Source organism: Kogia breviceps, chromosome 2 (assembly GCF_026419965.1).
Source record: "Kogia breviceps isolate mKogBre1 chromosome 2, mKogBre1 haplotype 1, whole genome shotgun sequence".
NCBI classification, from domain to species: Eukaryota; Metazoa; Chordata; class Mammalia; order Artiodactyla; family Physeteridae; genus Kogia; species Kogia breviceps.
The window spans coordinates 132,966,017-132,973,307 of NC_081311.1; the positions used below are offsets into that span (position 1 = coordinate 132,966,017).

A 7,291-nucleotide genomic window follows, 5' to 3' on the forward strand; every position below is an offset into this window, starting at 1 on the left:
CACGTTCCTTCCCACCTGCTCACACGTAAACCTTGGCTCTCTTAGGACTCTTTCCAATAGACTCTGTCCCCGTAATGCCAGAGCATCCATATTTCTCTCAGAGAGAGAGAGACGGAGAGACATTGAAAGAGAGACAGAGAGAAAGAAAGAGAGAACACCAGATGTTTGGTATCTTGTAGCTTTGACTCACTGTGTGTCATGTTGACTCAGTGCCGTGAGACTGGCTGCGTTCCAGGCATTGGGCCGTGGGACTCCTGTCTTGCCCTGGAATTTTGAAAATGATCCCAGGTAAGGCTGATGAAACATCTGTGCAAGCGTGGTGTGTTATCTGTAGCAAGTCCAAATCTGGCATGTGTTTTTAAAACAACAAGGTCTGCAAGTTGCTTTGTGAAAAGGTAATATTTGAAAGTCAATGACATTTGAAAACACTTTAAAAATGGGAAATGTGTTATAAACATAAGCATCTATTAAAAGTGGGGGAGAGGATGTTTATAGAAAGTCTTTCTGTAAACAAAAATGTTCCGAAATACTCAGAGACTCCCAACTGAACAGAAGAAAACAGATTTGTTACCTGATAACATCTAACAAATGTTCCAGACTTGAAGGTAAAAATTTGACTTTGAGATAAGTTGCTGCAGAGCTAAGGGCCTCATTGAATTCCCTGGCTTTGGAGTTGACTACAAATGATTGTTATGTTTCCCTGACTCAAAAGCAGGTCAGATCCCAGTATGCTTTGCTCCATTTAAATTCTAGCCATGTGGATATGAGAAAAACACAGAATTGGCATCTTCTTTTTCTGAAGGTTCATTTATCTGCACACTGTGCTGTCTACTCATATTACAAAGCAAAATTTAGTTTATGCAAATTACAAACAAACTATATTTCAGCCATCTCCATCAGCTAACATATATTACTAATCACCTGCCATGAACACGCAAGTGCATTTAGCACTATCACAATCTTCCTGACGTCTTATCATTCTAACAGATTTCAAAGGACTTTGTAGAAATTCTAAAATAAAAAGCTAATATATTCACATGCATGTATATATATATAGTTTTATACATATATAAACACATATATACACATACACACAATTACTGTTTTTAAAATTGAATCATATTCAAACTTTACACTCCATTTTTTTCCCAAATATGTAACATACATGGATACATATATCCATGATATGGACCATCCATATGAGTTCATACTCTTTTCCATTGCTGTGTATTGTTCCATAATCTCCATGTGACATGAGTATTGTATTAGATATCTTCTGCTTGACCACCCAGATCCTCTCTCCACCCATCTCTACTCTGCACTCTGGGAAGCAGACTCTCATGTCTTCCCTTGCTCCTGGGTGGTTCTGATGGGGTTAACAAATAGGAAGCCCCGGCAAGAAGTTAAAGAAAAAGGCTGAGGGTAGGGTACTTATTTCCTGGCCCCCTCCATGCAAGTTTGCCTCAGCCTGGCTCTGTCCCTCAACTGAAGGCCACTTCTCCTCCCAAGGAGTTTTCCTCTACTCTACTTTCCTTCTCAGTGTGGTCACAGATTCCTCTCCTTGGGCCCAGGGAGTGTAATAGCTCTATTCCTATTCAAACCGGGTTATTGAAATAGCTCCTATGTATTCCCTACATGCTGATTATACTTTTAAAATATCCATTTTGTGAATAAACTCAAATTCTCATGACTTATTTGTTTCCTTGGGACTCTGATAAAATTATTTAATTGTTCCCTGGCTGATGAACATTTACTTTATTTTCAGTATTTTTGCTGAAATAAAAATCCTTCTTAAATAGTGATGCTCTTATTTTTGTAAGGTATTTGCCAAAAGCAACAATGCTCACTCAAAAGTTAAGTGAATTTTTTAGGGCTTCCCTGGTGGCACAGTGGTTGAGAGTCTGCCTGCCAATGCAGGGGACATGGGTTCGTGCCCCGGTCCGGGAAGATCCCACGTGCCGTGGAGCGGCTAGGCCCGTGAGCCATGACCGCTGAGCCTGTGCTCCGCAACGGGAGAGGCCACAACAGTGAGAGGCCTGCATACCGCAAAAAAAAAAAAAAAAAAAAAAGTTAAGCGAATTTTTAATGTTTATAGATATTTCCAGATAACTTTCTAAATGATTTGAAGCAATTCAAACTTGCACTAGCAGTTTAATTATTTAATTGATTGATTTTTAACAAGCATTTTAAATGCTTGCTATAAGCCAGACACTGTATAAAGGACTTAACAAATATTAACTCATATGATCGAGTATATGAGGTTTCCCATTTTTGTATACGCTTACCATCACAGTATGTGATTAACCTTTTGCAATTTTTCCAGTCTAATGCGTGCAAAATGGTGTCTCATTATTAAATTTGCATTTACTTGGCTATTACTGAGGCTATCTATCTACCTACCTATCTATCTACCTACCCAGTCTAATTATATTTCCTCTTTAATGAATTGTCCATTTATATTCTTTGCCTTTCTACTGGATGTGTATATTACTGAGACAAATTACATTGAGAGAATAAGATCAATAAAATTTAATAGCCTTTAAAATAGATCATAATTCTCAAATTAAATAATTCTGTAAACACAATGAGAAATCAGATGCTATTCAACTATACTAAGATATACTCTGCCCTTATCCATAGCCAATACATACGCACTAGAGTATGATCAGAAGAAATGCTTGATATTTTAGTGACAGAATATGGAACTATTTTATAGGTTGAGAAATCAGGAAACTTTTCCTAAGAAATCATTTATGAAGTAAAAGATTATGTTTTGCAGGTATCTAAAATGTGAAAATGTGACTAGATCAAACTTGAAAAGATCTGGAAAAAACCTGGGAGTGAAAATCTTTACGTTTACAGATCAAGAAACTGAGTCTTCTAGTAATACATCTCACTAGTGACATTCAAGCGGAAAGAATCTTAGATTAACAGAGAGTAGAAGATCTTAACTGCTTTGAGCCTTTGTTTCTCATCCCTAGAACTGGGAAAATATTATAGTATGAGGTCTTCTTGGCTGACAGCAGGGTTGGGAAGATCAAATGAGACAATGGGGGTTTAAGTGCTAGAAAATTCTAACCCAGCATTGTTTTATGGTAAAACGAAGTCTAGAATCCAGGTGTTCTAGCTCATTCTCTTTGTTCAGCACTGTGCTGCCTGATGCAGGAAGTTCTGCTCATAGGCATTTTGTAGATCCTGGGCAACTGAGGCCCAGGCATGCCAAATACTTCTTCAGGTAGTCTGCAGTTCCCATGAACCTAAAAATTCTCCAATTCACAGATACCTACATTTTTTCTTTACTCAGGGCTCAGCAACAGAGGTAATAGTCAAAACAAGCATCTAATATTTTTAGCTAAAAAGTGCCAGATGGGAAATAACTCCTTTCAAGAGGAAAATTCAAGTCTGAGTGTTCGCTCACACTCCAAACATATTGGTCTTTCCACCATCACCCTGCTACCTCACAGAAAGCACTTAGATGACGACAATGCAGAAGTTCCAACCCTGCTAAGAATAAGTGAGGCTACGCCAAAATGGATAATAGTAATGCAAAGCCACATAATGAACTGCATCTGATGACAGGCTCATAAGCTGTTCCCAAGAATAAATGGTTTTTATTAATGAGAATTCAGGGAAATGCAATTATTTTCAAACTCCTGAACTACAAAGATGTCAGATTTTTGTTATATATGTCATCTGATCTATGACTCTGATTCATTATTTTTAAATCTATGATATGCATTTTTTCTGCTGTAATTTCTGAGGGCAGAAGTTTGCAAATAAAAAATCTGTATAGTTTAACTCTAGAGGAATGACCCTCTTAACTTCTGAAGATCAAAATGCATTTTAAGGTAAAATATTAACAGTAAATATATTCTACTCAGAGGTATGAAAGGTATTTCATTTACTATGTTTACCTAATAAAACCTGTGTCAGTCCTTGTTCTGGGTAAAATGGAGTAAGACATTTTCACTCTGTCTCTCCTACTGAAATGCAGCTAGAATCTCAATACAATGCATGCAGAAGCCCTCTGAGGACTCTGAAAAATAATAAGAGCAGGTAGATTGGAGAAGGAAACCATGATTTGAAGTACCACTGAACTGGAGGGGAGTCTCCCATTTCATTTTTTTCTGGTGGTTCCCAGGCTGGACTCAAAGGAAATTTGAACCCTGTAACTACTCACTATGTGTAGACAGAAAGTGTGCCAAGGGAAGGCCTCTGTCTCTGATCTGAGGAGTGACAAAGGAAGCTCTGAGGGGTCAGAAAGAGTGAAGGAAAGCCCCTATATTTTTGTTTCATCCATCCTCCCCTGTTCTAGCCCCAGGCATTCCCATGGAAGTGGGAACAGCAATGAAATCAATATTTGAGCAGGCTCCACAAACTCTAAAGGATGTGAACTCTTCTCTCTGTCCAGAGGAACTGTGGTCCCCAAAGTGTGAAGAGGATCTGTACCACTTTTTTTTTCTCTCTCCATCCTCTCAACACTTGGTCTCAAATGCAGTCACAATTATTAACAGTGTGCAACAGAGTGCGAGAAATAAAACCCTGGTTTTCTAGCTAGATAGTAGGGAAGTGGGGATCCTGTGAGGTGAAAACTCACTGAGGTAGCAGAGAGGAAGACTAATACCCCACGTCAAGTGGAGTTATTCTAGGAATGTAATGTTCAAACATTAATTAAAGATTAGAGAATAAAAAGCAGATTTTAAAAAAAAAGCTTTCCACTTTTCAACACTGAGTATGAGGTTGACTGTAGGTTTATCATATCTGGCCTTTATTATATTTAGGTATGTGCCCTCTATGCCCACTTTGTTCAGAGTTTTTATCACAAATGGATGTGGAATTTTGTCAAAAGCTTTTTCTGCTTCCATTGAGATGTTAATATGATTTTTAATCTTCAATTTGTTAATGTGATGTATCACCTTCATTGATTTGCAGATACTGAAACATTCTTGCATCCCTGGAATAAATCCCACTTGATCATGGTGAATGATCCTTTTACTGTATTATTGAATTCAGTTTGCTAATATTTTGTTGAGGATTTTTACATCTATGCTCATCAGTGATATTGGCCTGCAATTTTCTATTTTGGGATCTCTTTGGTTTTAATATCAGGGTGATATTGATCTCCAGAATGAGTTTGGAAGTGTTCCTTCCTCTGAAATTTTTTGGAATAGTTTGAGAGGATAGGTGTTAATTCTTCTTTAAATGTATTGTAGAATTTACCTGTGAAGCTATCTGGTCTTGAATTTATGTTTGTTGGGAGTTTTTTGGTTGTTGTTTTTTTTGTTTTTTATTTTACTGGTTCAGTTTCATTACTGAAAATCAGTCTCTTCATATTTTCTATCTTTTCCTGGTTCAGTTTTGGAAGATTGTACATTTCTAGGAATTTATCCATTTCTTCTAGATTGTCCATTTTATTGGTATACAACTGTTTGTAGTGATGTCTTAACGATCATTTGTATTTCTGTGGTGTCAGTTTTAACTCTTTTTTCATTTCTGATTTTACTGGGGCCCTCTCTCTTTTTTCTTGTTGAGTCTGGCAAAACGTTTATTAATTTTATTTATCTTTTCAAAAACCAGCTCTTAGTTTCATTGAGCTTTTCTGTAGGTTTTTAAGTCTCTACTTCATTTATTTCCACTCTGAATTTATTGGTTATTTTCTTCGACTAACTTTGGATTTTGTTTCTTCTTCTTTCTTAGTTCCTTATTTAAGTGTATGGTTAGATTATCTGAGATTTTTCTTGTTTCCTGAGGTTGGCTTGTATCACCATAAACATTCCTCTTAGAATTGCTTTTGCTGTGTCCTATAGGTTTTGGATCACTGTGTTTCCATTTTGATTTGTCTACAGGTATATTTTGATATCTTCAAGTGACCCACTGATTGCTTAGTAGCATATTGTTTAGCCTCCATGTGTTTTGTGTTTTTTGCAGTTTTTTTTTCCTTGTGGTTGATTTCTAGTTTCATACCTTTGTGGTTGAAGAACACGCTTGATAGAGTTTCAATCTTATTAGATTTATTGAGACTGGCCTAGTATGTGAACCATACTGGAGAATGTCCCATGCACACTTGAAAAGAATGTGTATTCTGCTGCTTTTAGATGAAATGTCCTATATACACCTACTAAGTTCATCTGGTCTAATGTGTCATTAAAGGCCAGTATTCCTTGTTGATTTTCTGTCTGGATAATCTGTCCGTTGATGAAATGGGATGTTAAAAGTCCCCATACTATTATTGTATTACTGTCAGTTTTCCCCTTTGTGTTTGTTAATATTTGTTTCATGTATTTAGGTGCTCCTATGTTGGGTGCATATATATTTACAATTATATCCTCTTATTGGATTAATCCTTTATCATGTAATGTTCTTCTTTGTTTCCTATTACAGTCTTTGTTTTAAAGTCTATTTTGTCAAATATAAGCATTGCTACCTCAGATTTATTTTTGTTTCTATTTGCATGGAATATGTTTTTCCATCCCCTCACTTTCAGTCTGTGTGTGTCTTTAGATCTGAAGTGAGTCTCTTATAGACAGGATATATATATGGGTCTTGCTTTTTACTATTCAGCTTCTCTATATCTTTTAACTGAAGCATTTAGTCTATTTACACTTAAAGTAATCATTGATAGAAATATACTGATTGTCCTTTAATTATTTGTTTTCTGGTTGTTTTTGTAGTTCTTTTTGTTCCTTTCTTCTTCTTTGCTCTATTCTCTTGTGATTTGATGATTGTCTTTAGTGTTATGTTTGGATTTCTTTCTCTTTTTTTCTGTTTCATCGTAATATTTTGGTTTGTGGTTACCATGACGTTCATATATAACAAAATATTTATTTTAAAAAATATGGAATGTTTCATGAATTTATGTCATCCTTACACAGGGTCCGTGCTAATCTTCTCTGTATCATTCCAATTTTAGTATTAGATATGCGCTGCCAAAGTGAGCACAGCATTGCATAATTTTAAACAATGAAAATCACAAAGCCAAAAGAAAAGAATGGAAGTTGCATCACTCATTCTAAAATGTTGTAGACACCTCATGGTGTATCTTCTTCAATAACTGAAATCTCATATATCTTTCTATGGACTCAGATTTCTACAATACTGATTAAGGATTATGAAAACGAATTCTCTAATTCTCTGTTAAGATACCAATATATAAATGTTAATGCTATCCATTATTGACAATTGTATTTAGGATGTCAACAAAATTATCCATTCTAATTTTTTTTTTAAAAGAGAAATAGTGGAAAGGCGTATTCTATGGCTTTGTGTTATAGGAAACTCTTTATCCAGAAAT

The 7,291-nt window shown here is 35.9% G+C and overlaps 1 non-coding gene across 1 annotated transcript; it reads right to left on the bottom strand.

Moving 5' to 3' along the window:
- Window positions 1-6,829: 6,829 nt before the first annotated feature.
- Window positions 6,830-6,939, bottom strand: LOC131751662 (U6 spliceosomal RNA). The gene has a single exon (XR_009334235.1). It is a non-coding gene; the product is annotated as a U6 spliceosomal RNA (small nuclear RNA).
- Between the last annotated feature and the right edge of the window lie 352 nt (window positions 6,940-7,291).